This window comes from Theropithecus gelada, chromosome 1, assembly GCF_003255815.1.
Source record: "Theropithecus gelada isolate Dixy chromosome 1, Tgel_1.0, whole genome shotgun sequence".
NCBI classification, from domain to species: domain Eukaryota; kingdom Metazoa; phylum Chordata; class Mammalia; order Primates; family Cercopithecidae; genus Theropithecus; species Theropithecus gelada.
The window spans coordinates 213,249,930-213,271,708 of record NC_037668.1 but is presented as its reverse complement, the minus strand read 5'-3'; the positions used below and the strand labels follow the sequence as shown (position 1 = coordinate 213,271,708).

Sequence of the window (21,779 nt, the reverse complement as noted above, 5' to 3'; positions counted from 1 at the left end):
TCTTCTCAAAAATTACTTTTTAAGGAGCAAAATCACCCTAGAAATCACATTTGATACTTTTGTTTTTCAATCCTTTAAAAACTTAATCTCACCAGAGGGAAAATGAACATTTACTTTCAGTCACATAGTAACAAAGCCACAACAATGAATTATAAATCTCAGCTTTATAATGCTTTAGTTTTAAATAGGACTACAAGATGACGACTGCAAGAAAACTGGAAACCAATATTGCATAGCTATAGATGATTTATTTACTCTATATGTAATTAATTTTCAAATTATTGATAGTAGTAGAAAGTAATTTCCATGGTTCTAGCTGGTCTTCATAGTTGTTAATAAAATGGCATGCAATCCATTTGATTAATACTTCTCCCCAATTCCTTGACTTAATGTACATGAACCAGAACCACATAACACATCGGGCTGCTCAGCAGTGAAGGTTTTTCTATTCTTTGCATGGGGTACTTTTCTTTATCCCTTGGATAGCTCCTTCTACTTCCCCCGTAGAGGTGTTTCCCTCTTCAATATTCTATTTCTGTTGTTGCTGTAGTCTCATTTTGTTCTTTTGGACTATTCGATCTTGCTCTTAACGTTTCATTATCTATTCTGCATTTATTAGGAGGTTTTTCAATTGCAGGTAGGAAAAAACCATATTCAGACTAGCTGAAATTATTTCGCATTATAAGAATCTGGGCTGACCACGGTGGTTGATGCCTATAATCCCAGCACTGTGGGAGGCTGAGGCGGGCAGATCAGCTGAGGTCGGGAGTTCAAGACCGGCCTTACCAACATGAGGAATCCCCATCCTACTAAAAATACAAAATTAGCTTGGCATGGGGGCTCATGTCTGTAATCCCAGCTACTCGGGAGGCTGAGGCAGGAGAATCATTTGAACCCAGGAGGCGGAGGTTGCAGTGAGCCGAGATGGCACCATTGCACTCCAACTTGGGCAACAAGATCAAAACTCTGTCTCAACAAAAGGAAAAAAAAAAAAAAGAATCTGAGGGGTTAGTATCAGCTCCAGGGACATTCCAATCCAATAATGCCACTAAAGATAGAGGTTCTCTCCATCTGTTAGTTGTACCATTAGCTTCTCTGTGATGGTCACAAGACGGATACAGCATTTTCATGTTCCCACCCCAAGAGGAAAAAGAGGAGATAGCATCTTCCTGGTTCTCCTTCTACTAAACAAGAAAACACTGTAGAAGTCACCAGTTGATTCTGGCTTATGTCTCATAGGACTGGACCACCACACATCCTCTTTTCTAAACCAACATTTGGTAGAGAAAATGAGGTATGATGTTTGGCTTAAACTAATAATTTGGAAGTAGGATAGGTACTGGAGAATCAATCTGAAGTGTCAACTACAGCGTCTTTTATATCTCAGGAATTATTACACAAAGGTAAGGTAAATAGCTTTTACTTCTCAAAACTTGTTTTTTTTTTGTTGTTGTTGTTGTTGTTGTTTGTTTTTTGAGACACAGTCTTATGCCGCCCAGGCTGGAGAAGAGTGGCGCGATTTCGGCCCACTGCAACCTCCATACCTTGGGTACAGGCGATTCTCCTGCCTCAGCCTCCCAAGTAGCTGGCATTACAGGCATGTGCCACCACACCTGACTAATTTTTGTAGTTTTTAGTAGAGACAGGGTTTTGCCATGTTGGCCAGGCTGGTCTTGAACTCCTGACCTCAGGTGATATGCCCACTTTGGCCTCCCAAAGTGCTGGGATTACAGCAGTAAGCCACCACACCTAGTCCTTAAAACTTGTTAATTGTTGACTGAGAAGATAAAACCCAGAATATACAATATCTAAGCAAAATTAATGCTTAAAAAGACACCTATTATTTTATGTACCAAATTTAATCCCAAACATTGAAAAACATTTAATATTATTCTATAGGCATTATAATAGCATAAATAATGTTCAGAAGACCTTGCCTTCTTAAAAGCTGTTCCTATCTGCTACATAGGTATAGTAACAACATTTCTATGTTAATACACGGTTTCACATGATTCCAGAAGTTTGCGAGTTTTTTGGCTGGGGTTATCACCCAGAAATCAACTCCAGCTATACCTTGAGGGAAACATTTGCAAGTATTTTATATACAGATTTTCCTGGAGTCACAGGCATGGATGCTGTTGGATAGAAATTCTAGGTTAATTTCCTCTTTATATAAACAGAAATACCATATTACTGGATATTCTCATTGATAGTATTTATTAAAATAATTGTAAGACTATAAGAAGATCAGTAATTACTCATTAGTTAAAAAAAAAAAAAAAAACCCCGATATTGCTGTAACATATCCCATAAGGGAGGGTAATGAGAAGAAATACTTCTCAATAAATAAAATTAACTAAATACATTCACTCTTCCCCTGCACATTTTCACTAGATAGTTTAGCTAAATCAAGAAAGTAAAATACTAGCTCTTGATTCTGAAGACCTTGTGGTTGGAGATAAAGTGACAAATTCCTTATCACTGTAATACCTGGCTAAGATAGTCAACAAATGTCTGTTAGGATGAAGACATTTTACATAGTATGAGGCCCAGACCTAGTTTTTTCACTGTGAATCCAATATATTTATTTGGAACAGTCGTTTCTAAATAATTTCCTGCTTCTTCTAGTCTTCCCTACTGCTTACAATCTGCGCAAAGTTGTTTTTTATTCCAAGTTATCATCTCACAATACACAGCTGAACCATAAGCCTAAAGAATACATAAAGAGATGAAAAACTGAAATTGAAAGATTGAGCAACGTATCCCATTTAACAACATAACTAGTCAGAGATAGATCTGGGATTAGAACAGAGCTAATTTGATATTTGATTCATGACTCACGTAATCAATAATTATATGTTGAACACCCACCATGTCAAAAGCACTTTGCTAATAAGCTCTAGGGCTGATTTCGTAAGAACATACTCACTGGAATTATAAATAGGAGCTTATTGGTGATTATGCTTGAAGTAGAATAATAAGTGTAGAAGCTAGACCTCCATGAGTTGAGGAAGAGATTAAAGACCAAAGACATATAGTCACTTTTTTAATTTAAACCACAGAAAAGAATGTTACAAGTATTAAATTGCAAATAACAAAACCAAAAATAATTAAAGCATGACCAGAATAGAGCTAGTGATGTAGTTCAATGAAAAACACAAAGAATTCCTTTATGGTCAAATTTGATGCTTAAACATATTATTTACATTTTAATGAGAACTTCTGACGTTCACGATGATTCACCCAAATTCTGGAAAATACCGAAATATAGAGCTCGAGGTCTCATATTTCACTGTACAGAACAACCTAGCTTCATAATTGTCCTCTTGTATTCAGCTAGTAACTATTCTTAAATGGAAAATGCGTAGCTTCACCTCTTTTTTCTCTGAAGAATAACTTTGGAGAGTCAATTTAATTGTTTTCTTTGGGAAATTAATTTGAATATAATTACTAGTCATTTCCAAAGACTCCAAAATTTAAAGGAGAACCTTGTCTGGTGTCACCTTCCCTGTGAACTCTTCCTCCGTCTTCCCAGTCAGAATTAATATTTTCTGCCTCAGGCTCCATAGCTCTGTGCTTGAAATAATTACTGCATTCTGCCTTGTATTCTAATCAGTCCTATACCACAGAGATTTTCTCCAATCGTGACTTCAATTATCATTTAAATCTCTGATTTTCTCAAAAGCACAAAGCTCACATTTTCAGAAATTTCTTTATAAATTATAGGGATACCCTTTTACATCCTAAGTCCCCCAAGTCCAAAATAGATTTTAACTTTTTAACTCAACAGCTTATTCTTTTAACAGTCCAGTGAGCACAGTTCTGCTTGATACACAAAAATAAATGAGACCAGTTTCCTAAATTCCATGAGTTTTAGTATATTCACATAAACAGGGCCATAAACATATCATTAAAAATATAATACAGTAGTCATATAACCCATATAAAGGTGATATCCTTAGTTTTCATCACCTTCACTGTTATTATCAAGAACATAATCATCATCATTGTATTAGTCCATTTTCACGCTGCTGCTAAGAACATAACTGAGATGAGGCAATTTACAAAAGAAAGAGGTTATTGAACTTAACAGTTCCACGTGGGTGGGGATGGAAGACTCACAATCATGGCAGAAGGTGGATGCATATCTCACATGGTGGCAGACAAGAGAAGAGAGCTTATGCAGGGAAACCCTGTTTTTATATAACCATTAGATCTCGTGAGACTTACTCACTATCACGAGAATAACATGGAAAAGACCTGCCCCCAGTGATTCAATAACCTCACACTGTGTCCCTCCCTCCCACAACACGTGGGAATTCAAGATGAGATTTGGGTAGGGGCATCGCCTAACCATATCATTCCACACCTGGACCCTCACAAATCTCATGTCCTCATATTTCAAAACCAATCATGCCTTCATCAGCAGTCCCCCAAAGTCTTAACTCATTTCATTACTAACTCAAAAGTCCACAGTCCAACGTACCATCAAAGACAAGGCAAGTCCCTTCTGCTTATGAGACTGTAAAATCAAAAGGAAGTTAGTTACTTCCTAAATACAATGGGGACACAGGCATTGGGTAAATACAGCCATTCCGAATGGGAGAAATTGGCCAAAACAAAGGGAGTATAGGCCCCAAGAAAGTCCAAAATCCAACAGGGCAGTCTAATCTTAAAGCTCCAAAATGACCTCCTTTGACTCCATGTCTCACATCCGCGTCATGCTGATGCAAGAGGTGGGTTCCCATGGTCTTGGGCAGCTCTGCCCCTGTAACTTTGCAAGGTACAGCCCCCTCCTGACTGCTTTCATGGGCTGGCATTGAGTGTCTGCAGCTTTTGTAGATGCTTGGGGCAAGTTGTCTGTAGTTCTACCACTCTGGGTTCTGGAGGACAATGGCCCCCTTCTCATAGCTCCACTACAGAGTGCCCCAGTAGGGACTCTGTGTGGGTGCTCTGACCCCATATTTCCCTTCTGCACTGCCCTAGCAGAAGTTCTCCATGAGGGCACCACTCCTGCAGTAAACTTCTGCCTGGGCATCCAGGCATTTCCATACATTCTCTGAATCCTAGGCAGAAGTTCCCAAACCTCCATTATTGACTTCCATGCACACACAGGCTCAACACCATGTGGAAGCTGTCAGACTTAGGGCTTCTACCCTCTAAAACAACAGCCTGAGCTGTACCTTGGCTCTTTTAGCCATGGCTGGAGTGGGTAGAACACAGGTTACTAAGTCCCTAGGCTGCACAGGGCAGGGGGCCCTGGGCCCAGCCCATGAAACCATCTTTTCCTCCAAGGCCTCTGGGCTTGTAATGGGAGGACCTGCTGTGAAGACCTCTGATATGCCCTGGAGACATTTTCCCCATTGTCCTGAGGATTAACATTCCACTCTTCGTTACTTATTCTAATTTCTGGAGCTGGCTTGAATTTCTCCTCAGAAAATGGGATTTTCTTTTCTATCTCATTGTCAGGCTGCAAACTTTCCAAACTTTTATGTTCTGTTTCTTTTATAAAACTGAATGCCTTTAACAGCACCCAAGTCACATCTTGAATTCTTTGCTGCTTAGAAATGTCTTCCACCAGACACTTTACATACCTCTCAAGTTCAAAGTTCCAAAGATCTCTAGGATGGGGAAAAATGCTGCCAATCTCTTTGCCAAAACATAACAAGAGTCACCTTTGCTCCAATTCCCAAGAAGTTCCTCATCTCCATCTGAGACCACCTCAGCCTGGACCTTATTGTCTATACTGATATCAGCATTTTAGGCAAAGCCATTCAACAAGTCTCTAGGAAGTTCCAAACTTTCCTACATTTTCCTGTCTTCTTCTGAGCCCTCCAAACTCTTACAACTTCTGCCTGTTACCCAGTTCCAAAGTAATTTCCATATTTTTGAGTATCTATAGCAGTGCCCCACTCTACTGGCACCAATTTACTGTATTAGTCTGGTTTCATGCAGTTGATAAAGACACATCCGAGACTGGGCCATTTACAAAAGAAAGTGGTTTATTGGACTTACAGTTCCATGTTGGTGGGGAAGGAATCACAATCAAGGCAGAGGTGAAAGGCATGTCTCACATGGCAGCAGACAAGAGAAGAGAGCTTGTGCAGGGAAACTTCTGTATTTATGTAACCATCAGATCTGATGAGACTTATTCACTATCACAAGAACAGCATGGGAAAGACCTGCCCCGTGATTCAATGACCTCCCGCCAGGTCCCCCTCACAACATGTGGGAATTCAAGATGAGATTTGGGTGAGGACAAGGCCAAACCATATCAATCATCATCATCATCATCCTCCTCCTCCTCATCATCCCAGCAAACAGTTACTGAACAACGTGTCTCAAGCATTCCTCTATACCTTAATTCCACTCAGTTCTCACAACTCTAAGAGGCAAGTACTAATATGAACCCTAATTTTAAAGCTGAAGAAACAATGGCAAACAAATCAGTAATTTTCTCAAAATACATAACTGATAAAGAGTGAGGTTTTCAGTTCTTATTAAACTGTTATTTATTTCCATGTTATTGGGGTACAGGTGGTATTTGGTTACATGAGTGAGTTCTTTAGTGGTGGTTTATGAGATTTTGGTACACCCATCACCCGAGCAGTACATACTATACCATATTTGTAGTCTTTTATCCCTTGCTGCCTTCCCACCCTTCCCCCCAAGTCCCCAAAGTCCATTGTATCATTCTTATGCCTTTGCCTCCTCATAGCTTAGCTCCCACATATGAGTGAGAACATATGATGTTTAGTTTTCCATTCCTGAGTTACTTCACTTAGAATAATAGTCTCCAATCTCATCCAGGTCGCTGCAAATGCTGTTAATTCATTCCTTTTTATGGCTGAGTAGTATTGCATCATATAAATACAGCATAGTTCCTTTATACACTTGTTGACTGATGGGCATTTGGGTTGGTCCCACAATTTTGCAGTTGCAAATTATGCTGCTATAAACATGCGTGTGCAAGTATCTCTTTCATATTATGACTTCTTTTTCTCTGGATAGTTACCCACTAGTGGGATTGCTGGATCAAATGATAGTTCTACTTTTAGCTCTTTAAGGAATCTCCACACTATTTTCCATAGCGGTTGTACTAGTTTACATTCCCACCAGCAGTGTAGAAGTGTTCCCTGTTCACCACATCCATGCCAACATCTACTGTTTTTTGATTTTTTGATTATGGCCATTCTTGCAGGAGTAAGGTCGTATCACATTGTGGTTTTGATTTGCATTCCCCTGATCATTAGTGATGTTGAGTATTTTTTCACGTTTGTTGCCATCTGTATATCTTGTTTTGTGAATTGCCTATGCATGGCCTCAGCTCACTTTTCGATGGGATTGTTTATTTGTTTTGTTTTGTTTTGTCTTACTGATTTCTTTGAGTTTGTTGTAGATTCTGGATATTATAGATTGCAAAGATTTTCTCCCACACTGTGGATTGTCTGTTTACTCTGCTGACAAAGCTTTTGCTATGCAAAAGATCTTTAGTTTAATTAAGTCCCAACTGTTTTTTGTTTTTATTGTATTTGCTTTTGGGTTCTTGGTCATAAAATCCTTACCTAAGCCAATGTCTAGAAGGGTTTTTCCAATGTTATCTTCTAGAACTTTTATAGTTTCAGGTATTAGATTTAAGTATTTAATCCATTTTGAGTTGATTTTTTATAAGGTGAGAGATGAGGATCCAGTTTCATTCTCCTACATGTGGCCAGCCAATTATTCCAGCACCATTTGTTGAAAAGAGTGTTCTTTCCCCGATTTATGTTTTTGTTCGCTTTGTCAAAGATCAGTTGGCTGTAAGTATTTGGGTTCATTTCTGGGTTATCTCTTCTGTTCCTTTGGTCTAAGTGCCTGTTTTTATACCAGTACGATGCTGTTTTGGTGACTATGGCTTTATAGTATAATTTGAAATCAAGTAGTGTGATGTCTCCAGATTTGTTCTTTTTGCTTAGTATTGCTTTGGCTATGCAGGTCTCTTGTTTTGTTTTGTTTCATATTATTTTTAGAATTTTTTTTTTTTTCTAATTCTGTGAAGAATGATAGTGGTATTTCAATGGGGATTGCTTTGAACTTGTAGACTGCTTTTGGCAGTATGGTCATTTTCACAAATATTGATTCCAGCCATCCATGAGCATGGGATGTGTTTCCATTTGTGTCATCTATGATTTCTTTCAGCAGTGTTTTGTAGTTTTCCTTGTAGAGGTCTTTCACCTCCTTGGTTAGGTATATTCCTAAGTATTTTATATTATCTTTTTGCAACTATTGCAAAACGGGTTGAGTTCTTGATTTGACTCTGCTTGGTTGCTGTTGGTGTATAGAAGAGCTACTGATTTGTGTACATTAATCCTGTATTTGGAAACTTTGCCAAGTTCTTTTATCAGTTCTAGGATCTTTCTGGAGGAGTCTTTAGGGTTTTCGAGGTAAATGATCATATCATCAACAGTGACAGTTTGACTTCCTCTTTACCATTTTGGATACCCTTTATTTCTTCCTCTTGTCTGATTGGTCCAGCTAGGACTTCCAGTACTATGTTGAAGAGGAGTGGTGAGAGTGGGCATCCTTGTCTCGTTCCAGATCTCAGAGGGAATGCTTTCAACTTTTCCCCAGTCAGTATCATGTTGGCTGTGGGTTTGTCACAGATGGCTTTCATTACATTGAGGTATATCCCTTATATGTTGATTTTGCTGAGAGTCTTAATCATGAAGGGATGAGGGATTTTGTCAAATGCTTTTTCTGCAACTATTGAGATGATCATGTGATTTTTGTATTTAATTCTGTTTATGTTGTGTATCACATTTATTGACTTGTGCATGTTTAACCCACTTGATTATGGTGGATTATCTTTTAGATATGCTATTGGATTTGGTTAGCTAGTATTTTGTTAAGGATTTTAGCATCTATATTCATCAAGGGTATCGGTCTGTAGTTTTCTTTTTTGGTTATGTCCTTTCTTGGTTTTGGTATTAGGGTGATACTGGCTTCATAGAATGAATTAGAGAGGGTTCCTTCTTTCTCTGTCTTGTGGAATAGTGTCAAAAGGATTGGTACCAATTCTTCTTTGAATGTGTGGTAGAATTCTGCAGTGAATCCATCTGGTCCTGGACTTTTTTTTGTTGGTAATTTTTAAAATTACCATTTCAATCTCACTGTTTGTTATTGATCTGTTCAGAGTATCTAATTCTTCCTGATTTAAGCTAGGAGGGTTGTATTTTTCCAGGAATTTATCCGTCTCATCTAGGTTTTCTAGTTTATGTGTGTAAAGGTGTTCATAGTAGCCTTGATTGATCTTTTCTATTTCTGTGGTGTCAGTTGTAATGTTTCCCATTTCATTTCTTAACAAGGTTATTTTGATTTTCTCTCTTCTTTTCTTGGTTAATCTTGATAATGGCCTATGAATTTTATTTACCTTTCCAAAGAATCAGCATTTTGCTTCATGTATCTTTTGTATTTTTATTGTTTGCTTATTTCAATTTCATTTAGTTCTGCTCTGATCTTGGTTATTTCCTTCCTTCTGCTGGGTTTGTGTTTGGTTTGTTCTTGTTTCTGTAGTTACCTGAGGTGTGTCCTTAGAATGTCAGTTCATGCTCTGTCAGTCTTTTTGCAGTAGGTATTTAGGGCTGTGAACTTTCCTCTTGGCACCACCTTTGCTGTATCCCAGAGGTTTTGACAGCTTGTGTCATTACTGTCATTCAGTTCAAAGAATTTTATTTATTTATTTATTTATTTATTTATTTATTTAGAGACACAGTCTCACTCTGTTGCCCAGGTTGGAGTGCAGTGGCATGATCTCAGCACACCGCAAGCTCCACCTCCTTGGTTCACGCCTTTCTCCCGCCTCAGCCTCCTGAGTAGCTGGGACTTCAGGCACTCGCCACCACGCCCGGCTAATTTTTTTTTGTATTTTTTAGTACAGATGGGGTTTCACCGTGTTAGCCAGAATGGTCTTGATCTCCTGACCTCATGTTCCACCCACCTCGGCCTCCCAAAGTGCTGGGATTACAGGCGTGAGCCACTGCACCTGGCCCAGTTCAAAGAATTTTTTAATTTCCATCTTGATTTTGGTTTTGACTCAATGCTCATTCAGGAGCAAGTTAATTTGCATTGTTCTGAAAGTTCCTTTTGGAGTTGATTTCCAGTTTTATTCCACTGTGGTCTGAGAGAGTGCTTGACATGATTTCAATTTTCTTAGATCTATTGAGGCTAGTTTTATAGCCTAGCATACGGTTTATCTTGAGGAAAGTTCCATGAGCTGTTGAATAGAACGTGTATTCTGCAGTTGTTGGATAAAATGTTCTGTATATATCTGCTAAGTCCATTTGTTCCAAGCTATAGTTTAAATCCATTGTTTTTTTGTTGACTTTCTGTCTTAATGACGTGTCTAGAGCTATCAGTGCAGTATTAAAGTCCCCTACTATTATTGCGTTGCTGTGTATTTCATTTCTTAGGTCTATTAGTAATTGTTTTATGAATTTGGGAGCTCCAGTGTTAGGTGCACATATGTTTAGGATGGTGACATTTGCCTGTTGCATGAGGTCTTTTACCATTATATAATGAACCTCTTTGTCTCTTTTAACTGCTGTTGATTTCACATTTGTTTTGTCTAAAATAAGAATAGCTACCCCTGCTCGCTTTGGTGTCCATTTGCATGAAATGCCTTTTCCACCCTTTTCTTTAAGTTTCTGCTAGTCCTTATGTGTTAGGTGATTCTCCTAAGGGCAGCAGATGGTTGGTGAGTTCTTGTTCATTCTGTGTTTCTCTATCTTTTAAGTGGAGCATTTAGGCCATTTACATTCAAGGTTAGTATTGAAATGTGAGGTACTGTTGCATTCGTCATGCTTTTTGTTGTCTGTGTACTTTGTTTTTTGTTGTTGTTGTTGTTTGTGTGTTTTTTTTAACATGTATTTTTGTTTCATAGGTCCTGTGTGATAGATGCTTTAAAGAGGTTCTGTTTTGATGTGTTTCCAGGATTTGTTTCAAGATTTAGAGCTCCTTTTAGCAGTTCTTGTAGTGGTGGCTTGACAGTCGCGAATTCTCTCAGCATTGGTTTGTCTGAAAAAGACTGTATCTCTCCTTCATATATGATGATTAGTTTTGCTGGATTCAAAATTCTTGGCTGATAATTGTTTTGTTTGAGGAGGATGAAGATAGGACCCCAATCCCTTCTAGCTTGTAGGGTTTCTGCTGAGAAATCCGCTGTTAATCTGACAGGTTTTCCTTTATAGGTTACCTGGTGCTTCTGTCTCAGAGCTCTTAAGATTCTTTCCTTCATCTTAGCTTTGAATAACCTGATGACAATGTGCCTAGGTGAAGATTGTTTTGTGGCTTTCTACCTCCTGATGGTCACGGTGGTGGCACCAAGTTCAAGAAGAGCACATGGGATGAGAAACGCTGTTGAATCTCTCTTTAGAAAATACAATCTTCTACTGAGCCTTGAACAACCCAGTGCCAGTCTACCTTTCCAAGTTTAACTCCAACCTCCCAGCCATTTAAAACTACTTCTTGTATCCTTGCTTATCTCCACAGTCTTTTCTTTGCTAACATACGGCAAGTGTTCAATATGTGCTTACTGAATTAATTAGGTCATAAAGAACTCCTCTCTCTGCCTGAAATATCTTTTTAAACCTACTTTCAAATACGATCCCCTGTGAAAGACCAGTTCCGACCCTCCTGTTAGAAATATTCTCCCAGGCTGAATAACACTCCTTTTCTGCACCTCCTTAAAGGCATGAAATAGTACTGAATGATCTCCTAAATCCAGGAGCCAAATCCCTTCTAAATCATGGAATCACGAGAAGTAACATATCAAGCTGAGGAAACTCACCCTTTATTTCTAGTAACTTACCCATATGCACTTCTGCCTTTCCCAGCTGAAAGATCGCAGCCTTGAATGCAATTCAGTTCAAACAGTTCTCAAGCATCTTCCACATTGCCCAACACTAACAAGATTATAAAAATTAAGGTTCCTGACAGCAAGTATCTTTACATTTACTAGGAAAGGAGCACCTACATATAAAGAAGCATGCTAAATAAAACAGTTACAGCATACAACAAAGGAGGTGAAGATCAAACAAAGGATGTCAGATGTGTAGCTGCATAGTAACTTGCAAATGCCCAGAATCTAGTACTCATGTATTAAAGTTTTATTAGCTATCTGTTCCATAAAAGAATAAGAGAGAAATGATACATTTTAAACAAAAGTCTTAAAATTTTATTTACACGCAAAAGTGTATCAGGCTTTGCCAGACACCTACATTCCCGTTCGTGATGTTAAGGTAATGTCCATTACAGCTTTGAGGAACAATTTATCAATCAGTAAGAGAGAGAGTTTTCTGCTAAGCTCTCAGAAAGTCTAAACTTATGGTTTATGTTTCCCTATTTTGCTTATTAATAAAGCAAAGTTGTGGTCTTCTGTAGATTCAACTACCCTTTAGAACACTTAGATTACACACACACACACACAAAAAGATGTAGGATTCATTATCCACAAATTTAATTTTATTTAAATCAAATTTACTTTTAATGAAATAAACTATTTTTTGCAAGCTATTTTTGCAATGACTAGGTTACTTTAAAAATAAATACAGTGATCCTAAAACCCAAGAATGCATGCGAGTAACACCCATATTTAATATGGTAGGTATTTTAAAACCTCTCAATCATAGACATCTTTACAAATTGAATTATTATTCATAGTAAAAATTTGCAAGATTTTGTTTTAGTTCTACCAGGAAAATGCCTTGATATGTACTTACATATGATTAACAAAAAGTTGAATAAAGCAAATATATGATTCCCCAAATTGATAACGCTCATTATCTGTCTTCGACTATCAGTTGCACTACTAGAGCCTCAGTGTGGCTCCATTTGCAGCTCTAGGGCTGATATTGAGGTGTCATACACGGGTCTAGCCATACCAACTGGTAAATTATTGTTAGGAAGTTATTGTTATTATTATTTTAAGGGTTTATATGGGTTGGCAAATAGCTACCGATTTGCTCAGGTTTCATAATTGCTCTCTTGCCACCCAGGTGCCCTGATTCATATCCTGAAACACCGTATAACTTTCCCCTTGGAGATCTAATGAGTGACATGGCAAATCCCTGCTCCAACTCCCTAGCCATGTCCACTCTGATTTGTTGCTGTCTGTACTATCTTAATTGTTTTAAATAATTTATACATCACCCGTACTCAGTTTCTCTTTCTGATCTTCTCAAAGTATTGGCAATGGCTGCATTCCTTACCAGGTTTCACCACTGTTAGTCTGCCCTGGCTTTATACTTCATTTTACCTCTCTTTTATCACCTCTGTGAAATAGAGAGGAGGCAGGAAAGAAAAGAAAGTATAAAAAGTGGGTATAGATCTCTCAACTTTTCATTATTCTTTCAAGAGAGTAACTTGCAGATAAGGAAAGGAAGACCTTGGAACAGATAGTATAATCTGCTTCTACTTCATCCAAGTAATGTGCTGGGGAAATAGATTGCTCATGAGCCAGCAAAGGAGTGAGAACATGAAAGTGGCACAAAGAGAGACATGAAATCAACATCCTCAGTGTGGCATGGGGTTCAGTGACCCCCAGCCTCTGGTGCTGTGCTGCCCTGTCACCCTCTGCTATTATTACTCTTCATGAAAAATTCCTTACTAATGTACTTATTGATTTACTTTTTCTTTCCAAAGCCAATTAAGCTTGAATGTATACTAATCAATCTTTTTACAGTCTCTGAAGAGCACTGAATAAAATGAAGAGTAATTGCAACATCAGGATGTGGGGTGCCTAACCCAAATGATAAAAAGAAAGGCCATGCTAAGCCTTACCATCATCAACAACGATCTTCCAAAAATGCTGTCCCTCTTTGGCATTCCTTAGAATAACACGTGTCTCTAAATTTACTCTCCAGAAACATGGTTCTGGTTACTATTTTCAATAGATCCTACTTGGGAATATCCATGCAACTGTATTTTCTGGGTCTGTCTAGTTAATTTAGCATACATCTAACCTAAAGTACTTCTTACTATAAGCATAAGAGGTCTAGTTTAGTGTCTGTGTATGCATATACACATAAGAGGACTGGCTGAGAAAGTGAGATTTCCAAAGGCAATTGTTGAGGTAGGGAAATGCATTTGGTGGCAGCTCTCCTCAGCAGAGAACATCATAGATGCAGCCAAACAGGACCCTGACTGCAGAAAGTTAAAAACAACAAAATTCTTTTTAAGAACCTTCAGACTGTATACATATGGTATACACATTAAACTTGTATAAAATTATGTTCAAAATGTATCATCCATGTTGAAGAAGTACAAGGTATCAGTACAAGAAATTGCCTAAGATTAGTTCCTGGTGTAATCTGAAGATAAATGAGACAAAGGTTGTCATTGGAGATACAACCATATGATTATACACACACACACAGTAGAATTACTGGCATACACTAGATATTTACTGTATAAATAGGTAGATGACAGCTATCTTACTATATCAGTTATTGTACAATTATCTTCTTCAGTCTTTAAAATAATCTGCAAGATAGGTATTATATACATTTAACAAATGAGGAAACTTAGATGAGAGGATTAGAGAGAGTAAATAAACTCATAAAACTGGCAAGCATAGGAATGGAATTTTACAGAGGTGATTGATTTAGCCTCTCCAAATCTTGATTTTTTTGCATGTAAAATGGGGTTCATAATATCCATCCAGTGGCCAGTTCCTGCCAGACTATACTCAGATGATACCATTATACCATTTTAATCTGGTTTGCCCCCTCAATCATTTCTGCATCTCTATGTCCAAGAAAAAAAGAAACAAACAGAGAGACATCAGCTAATAAGGAGTGGTAAAAGTATTATGAAAGAGACTGACTGTCCTCAGGTCTCAACACAGCACAGACTTACACTTTAGATACCAGGAACAGGAATTGCTACAGAATTCCTGGTCCCTCTGGCCTCCCAATGATAGTAGGTGTGCTTTGTACCCCTTTGCCCTTGTAATTTTAGTTACTTTATAGGCTGCTAAAAGTAGGGAGAAGGAAATACGAAATGAATTCTAGAAGAGAGTATGCTTGTCTTTGAATAGAAGAAAGAAAATCAAGACGGGGTGTGCAGCAATGAACAACAACAGTAATAATAACTAACATCTACTGAGTGCTTACTAAACGCTGGGAAGTTTATAGGGATTTGATGATTTCTTCCTCACAATAGCAATTGTTATTATCATCCCCATTCTATAAGAGGAAAGCAAAGCTGATTGTTTAAGTAACTAGGGTGCGATCTCACAGCTGGTGAGGAGCAGGACCCTGTTCAAAGAGAGGCAGGTTGTCTCTCAAATGTGAACTACCTGTGCTTAAGCCACACCCGATCTCCATTCCACTGTAACCTCAGAGAGCACAAATCCCACTGCAGTACAGGTCAGGAGAAGTAAACAGAAACATTTTAGGGCTTGAACTGAGAGAGTGGCTCAAAGAAGAGGTAGCTGAATTTGCACTTGAAGGACTGGAGGGAAGGACTGTAGGCTAAAAGGAAAGCTAATTAGAGGGAAGATAGATAAAGCAAGAAGTCCACACGCTGGCCTGCTCTTTCAGCATTGGCTTTTTGCCTAAGAGTTGATGTTTTAATGTGGGGAAGACCCCACACCTACATGGATTTCAGTGACCTCAATTCTAAGGATGTTGGTGTGACCCTCCTTCTCGTGGGTTTCACAACTGATGGAAACAATGACAATATTTGAAGCAACCAAACACTTGAACCCTGTAGCTAATATGTGAATTTTGAAAAATTATAAGCATAGAGTTCAAGAATTTCATTTTCCATTGGAATAAAAGCTGCGATATGAGGAAGGGACTGTCTTAGTACAGTCAGAAATGTATAATAATGGAGCACTGAAAAATGTTAAAGAATTCTTCAATACAAGGATGACTGGAAAGGAAGACCCAAAGGAACCAGGACAAATATATCATATTTTTCTTATGAAGGAATGATTCTCTAGAGGGAGAATGAGATGAAGTACATACACCATGGAATACTATACAGCCATGAAAAGGAATGAGGTCATGTCCTTTTCAGGGACATGGATGAAGCTGGAAGCCATCATCCTCAGCAAACTAATGCAGGAACAGAAAACCAAACACTGCATGTTCTCAGTTATAAGTGGGAGCTGAACAATGAGAACACATGGACACAGGGAGGGGAACATCACACACTGGGGCCTATCGGGGAAAGGCTGGGTTGGGGAGAGCATTAGGGAAAAGTGCTAAGGCATGCTGGAATTAATACCTAGATGATGGGTTGATAGGTGCAGCAAACCACCAGGGCATACATTCAACTATGCGATAGACCCGCACATCCTGCACATGTATTCCGGAACATAAAAAATAAATAAAAAATAAAAGCAAGCCATGTGTTTTTAAAGAAAAAAAGTCTGAACTATATACACATTTTGGTAAGTTGTTTAGGTGTTTTTTATGTATGTATCTTCACACATATATTCAATATTAAGTTGTCTACTGAAGGGCACATAGTGTGGATTTGAGGTAGGAGATCGGTAGGACTTGTTTTTCGGTCACAATCCTGCTGACCAAAACAGGATTTGGTCCCTAGGAAATGAAGTGAAGAAATCAAATGGGCAGGAACCAGCAGATGGCAATGAAAGCCGTCCCTAGCTGCTCTCATTGCTCTTTAGTGTAAGACATTCCCACCAGCATCATGGCAGTTTACAAATGCCATAGCAACAACCAGGAAGTTATCACCCCATTCCACAGCCATGACACGGAAGTTGCCGCTTCTTTCCTAGAAAGTTCTAAATAACGCATCTCTCAACTGGAATTAACCTGCCCCCTAATTTACACGTAATTAAAAGTGAATATAAGTAAGTATAAATACAGTTGCCAAGAGCCCATACATTACCAAATCTGGGCACATTGCCTGTGAGTTAGCCCTCGTCTGCAAGGAGTAGTAATGTTCAATAAAAGATTGCTGTCTCACATTACTGGCTCACCCTTGAATTCTTTCCGGTGAATTCTTTCTAGTGTACAGCCAATAATCCTCCTGGTCTAAGCCCCAACTTTGGGACCTGCCTTTCCTGCATCAGGTTCAACTGGGCAGAAATATGATTTTATCATTTGCATACAGTTTGTATTTAAGAACTATTGGTCATTATTAAAAGTCAGTGCTTTGACAAGCTGCCTTCAACTGAGCATCAATAATGCCTAGGGTCTGAATTCTCATTCTTCCTTATATGTAGTTCCAAGTAGGGGATTTTAATTTTCTGCTCAGTCAGAGCCTATTAATTAAGTACAAAAATCTTGCTTTTAACGGCCTTACTGCTTTTGAGATCCCTATTGTGTGCTTGGCAGTCTATGCAATATGTTTTAATACTATTATATTTAAAAAGTTTTCAAGAAACGATATAAATAAATGTTCATCTTATAAATATGCGATAAGAACATCTTCCCACAGATTAATTTAGCAAATATATTTTTAGTAAAGGATGTATAATTTTTTAGAAAAATTCATCTGATAGGGTTCTGATAAAAAGCGGCAAGCTGCCAAGTGAAGCCTGGTTGATTGTGTCTAGTTTAGAAACCAGACCCACAGTTCTTCAAATAGGAACCTAGGATCTTCCAGATGGATCCTGGAGACCTGCCTGAGAACAGTTATTGGTCAACCTGTGTGGATCTGCATGAAAGGTACTAATATATCAGCAATGAATAACTTCACCAGTTGTGTATTTCTAGTACTTAATCGTATTACAAGAAACAATTCCTAAGAGTGTTTTGCTTTTAATATTAGTCTTTTCCTTGCAAAATCTTTCCCTTACTGGAAAAATACTAAATCTGTGGCCTAGTTTCAGTTCAGCTACAGTGTTAAGCTGTGTAAGTTTATTGATGTTTTTGAACCTCAGTTTCTTCACCTGTAAACAGAGGAACTTGCAATGCTAAGCTGTCAGGATTATTCTATTTCTTAAACAGTATAAGATTGAAGTTTCAGTCTTCTCAGATGAATTTTGGACAATCGAAGAGTAAGACAAAAGAATCAGCATAAGAAAGCCTTGATCACTCTGAGTTCTGATGAAAACTGGCCTGGAGAATGGGTAGATGGAGATTGATTTCACTTACCTTGTTGCAGGCAGCAATGGACAGGGCAGGTTCCCTCTGCCAGGGCAATGGTTTACACCTAAGTTCAGAACCTGGCCCAAAGCAGCCAAGTCCTTATTTCTGCAGACAGAGAAAAGAGATGGTCCCTAAGCAGAGCATGCAAGGTTATTCTGCTCACATTTCTTAGCAGCTGAGTTAGTCCTCAGCTGAGCGTGTGGGAAGAGTGAGAGAGTACAGCAAGGCCAGGAGTGTTTGAGCAAAAATGTCTCTCAGGAAATGAGGAATAGGGAAAAACCATTTTCCTCTGATTCCTGCGATATCCACTAGGAGGAAGGAGGACCAGTGTTTAGATCGGTGGGTAAATCCTATTTATATAAAGCACACTTTTGCATGGAAGTCAAAATGTTTCCTTTCCCATGAAGGCTCTCTGTGAGCAATGAAGCATTAGGTATGATAAGGATACTTTAAAGGGACCAGAAGTTGAGTTTAATATCTTACAACGTCTACCCACTATGGGAAGAACGGGGTCATAACAGAGAAAGCGGGGAAAGTTTTCGAAGGAGAAGAGCAGGAAGTTCATGAGGAAAGACAGAGCTCTCCGGGTAGGTAGGGAGGGAGGTATCTGCCAACGTTTTGGAAGTAAAAAGCAATATTGCTGGATGGCTAGAAATGTATACATAGCCAGGGCTCAAGTTTTTGTTCTGTACTTACTAGCTATGTGTGTGTGCTTCCACAAGTTATTTGACATCTTAATATCTTTGAGAGTCAGTTTCCCCATGGCCAAAATGGATCATTATACATTTTACCTCATACGGACAACTTGTGAATTACATAAATCAATACACATCATACACTGGGATTAGTGTCTGGCACATAGGAGTGTGTGAGTGTTAACTAATATGTGATGTTGTACTTGCTTCACAATAACTACTTTGAGCTCCCCTGCACGTGGCTTTCAAAACAACCCAGAAGGGTTTAGAAGGCAAAGAGTAATATTGAGTTTAAAAAGCAATAGAAACAGCACTGTTGATTGGAATGTAAATTATTATAGCCATTGCGAAAAACAGTATGGAGTTTTCTCAAAAAAAGCTAAAAATAGAACTACCATATGATCCAGCAATTCCACTATGGGCTACATATCCAGAGGAAATGAAGTCAGTATGTCCAAGAGACATCCGCACTTGTAAGTTTATTGCGGCACTATTCACAATAGCCAAGATACAGAATCAACGTAATTGTCTAACAGTGCATGAATGGCTACAGAAAATGTGATATATATATATATACACACACACAAATATATATATACACAAATATATATATACACACACACAAATACACACACACACACAATGGAATACTATCTAGCCATGAAAAGGAATAAAATTCTGTCATTCATGGCATCATGGAGCTTGGAGAAGATTATTTTAAGTAAAATACGCCAAGCACAGAGACATAAACACCACATGCTCTCATTCATATGTGGGAGCTAATAAAGTTAATCTCCTAGAACTACAGAATAGGACAGTGATTACTGAAGGCTGGGAGGGGTAGAAGGTGGGAAGATAGCCAGAGCTTGGTTAACAGCTATAAAAGTGCAACTAGATAGGAAGAATAAGTTCTAGTGTTCTACAGCATTGTAGGGTGACTATAATAAAACAATTTATTGTATATTTTTAAGTAGCTAGAAGAGCAGATCTAGAATGTTCCCAACACAAAGACATGATAATGTCTGATGCGATGGAAATGTTAACATGGACGGATGGATGTGGGCATTACACATTGTATAAATGCATGGAAATATCATGCTGTATCCCATTAATATGTATAATTATGATGTGTGAATTTAAAACAATAATAATGGATCAGGCGCCACACCTCACGCCTGACATCCCAGCACATTGGGAGGCCAAGGGGAGAAATCACTTGAGCCCAGGAGTTTGAGACCAGCCTGGGCCACATGGCAAAACCCCGTGTCAACAAACAAATACAACAATTAGCCCACAATGGTGGTGCACATCTGTAGTCCCAGCTACTTGGGAGGCTGAAGTGGAAGCCAGCCCCAGGAGAATGAGGCTGCAGCAAGCTGTGAGAGCACCACTGCACTCCAGCCTGGGTGACAGAGTGAGACCCTGTCTCAAATAAACATAAAATAAATAAATAATAAATACAAAATTAGCTGAGCTTGGTGGTACGTGCCTGGGGTCCCAGCTACCCAGGTGGCTGAAGCAAAAGGATTGCTCGAGGCCAGTAGTTCCAGACTGCAATGAGCTATGATTGCGCTACTGACTGGAAGGCAGAGGAAGACCCCACCTCAAAAAATAAGTAGTAATAATACTAATACTAATAAAAGAAACAGAATGGATTCAATTCAAGAGATATTTACTAATCATTAGGTCTTGTGGTTGATACTGCAAGTGTAACAGTCCTTATTTCTGAGCAGCCTCTATTTCTAGTGGAGACAGACCAGTGAACAGACCATTACAGAAGAGGAGGATTCCAAGGTCTCTTGCACTGAGGCTTGACCTTTGTTTGCTCCTTTCACTTATTTCATAAATAAATTTAGAAACATTGTAACACGACTAGATCTTTCAGCCTAAGAGCACTGTTCAGCAGTGCTTAACATGTACACAACTGCCGCACGTACAGAAGACATTCGTTTACTCCCGAAGTCATACAAATGAAAACCAGAACTGCCAACTTTGAAGTCACAACCAATCAGGAATTGATGAAGCAGCAAAAGAAATACTACTTTTAGCTAACATTATGGAGCACTTACTATGTACTCATACTAAATAGTATATGCAACATTTGTTTATGTCCTTAAGCCCCCAAACTACCCTACGATACAATTACTTTCATATTTGCAGAGCGGCTAGATAACTTGCTGAAGTTCCCACAGTGAGTACGGGAAGAGCCAGCACCTGAATCCAGTCTATTGTTAACATCTGCTGTCTTTAGCACTACCCTCTATTGCATAGGAAGAGGTCAGAACAGATTATTTTTTCCTCCTTCTTCCCATGAGAACCGTCCATATACCTATCCAGAAACAAAGCCAGAACAATCCACCACCACTTATCAACAAAACATTTTCATAAGTTCTGGGCACATGTGTCAGAACATGAATATATGGTACACTAGTTCCTCAAATTTAAGAAAGCTAAACAATAAAGTAAATGGCCAAATTTCAAGTTATTTTTGGTAATAATGGCCATATATGTCCCCAAGATCTACTTAAAGCCACAAAACATAGCAAAAATCATAAATTATCATTAATGAATCATCTATGACTGATATAAACAGATAAACAGCTCACTGAAGGCAAGAACTATTCTGTTCCTCTACCTGACTCATGCCTTCCACATGATAGGTACTGAAACCTTGTGGAAAACGTGTAAAGGGTTAGATGACATTCACCACAGTTATGTAAGTGATACCAAGAACGAGAAATGAAGTTGTTCCTAAATAACCCCCAATTTTGTCTTTCTCTTTTTTTTTCTTTGAGACAGAGTCTCGCCCTGTCACCCAGGCTGAAGTGCAATGGCATGATCTCAGCTCACTGCAACCTCTACCTCCCAGGTTCAAGCAATTCTCCTGCCTCAGCCTCCTGAGTAGCTGGGATTACAGGCGTGTGTCCCCACGTCCGGTTAATTTTTGTATTTTTAGTAGAGATGGGGTTTCACCATGTTG

At 38.7% G+C, this 21,779-nt stretch overlaps 1 protein-coding gene across 2 annotated transcripts in view; it reads right to left on the bottom strand.

Moving 5' to 3' along the window:
* CHRM3 (cholinergic receptor muscarinic 3) overlaps positions 1-21,779 on the bottom strand; it is a 527,196-nt gene that overhangs the window by 399,976 nt on the left and 105,441 nt on the right. For both annotated transcript variants that reach the window (XR_003116667.1, XM_025365316.1), the window contains exon 2: positions 18,111-18,209. The gene's annotated coding sequence lies outside the window, so the exon portion shown is untranslated. The remainder of the gene's footprint in view (positions 1-18,110; positions 18,210-21,779) is intronic.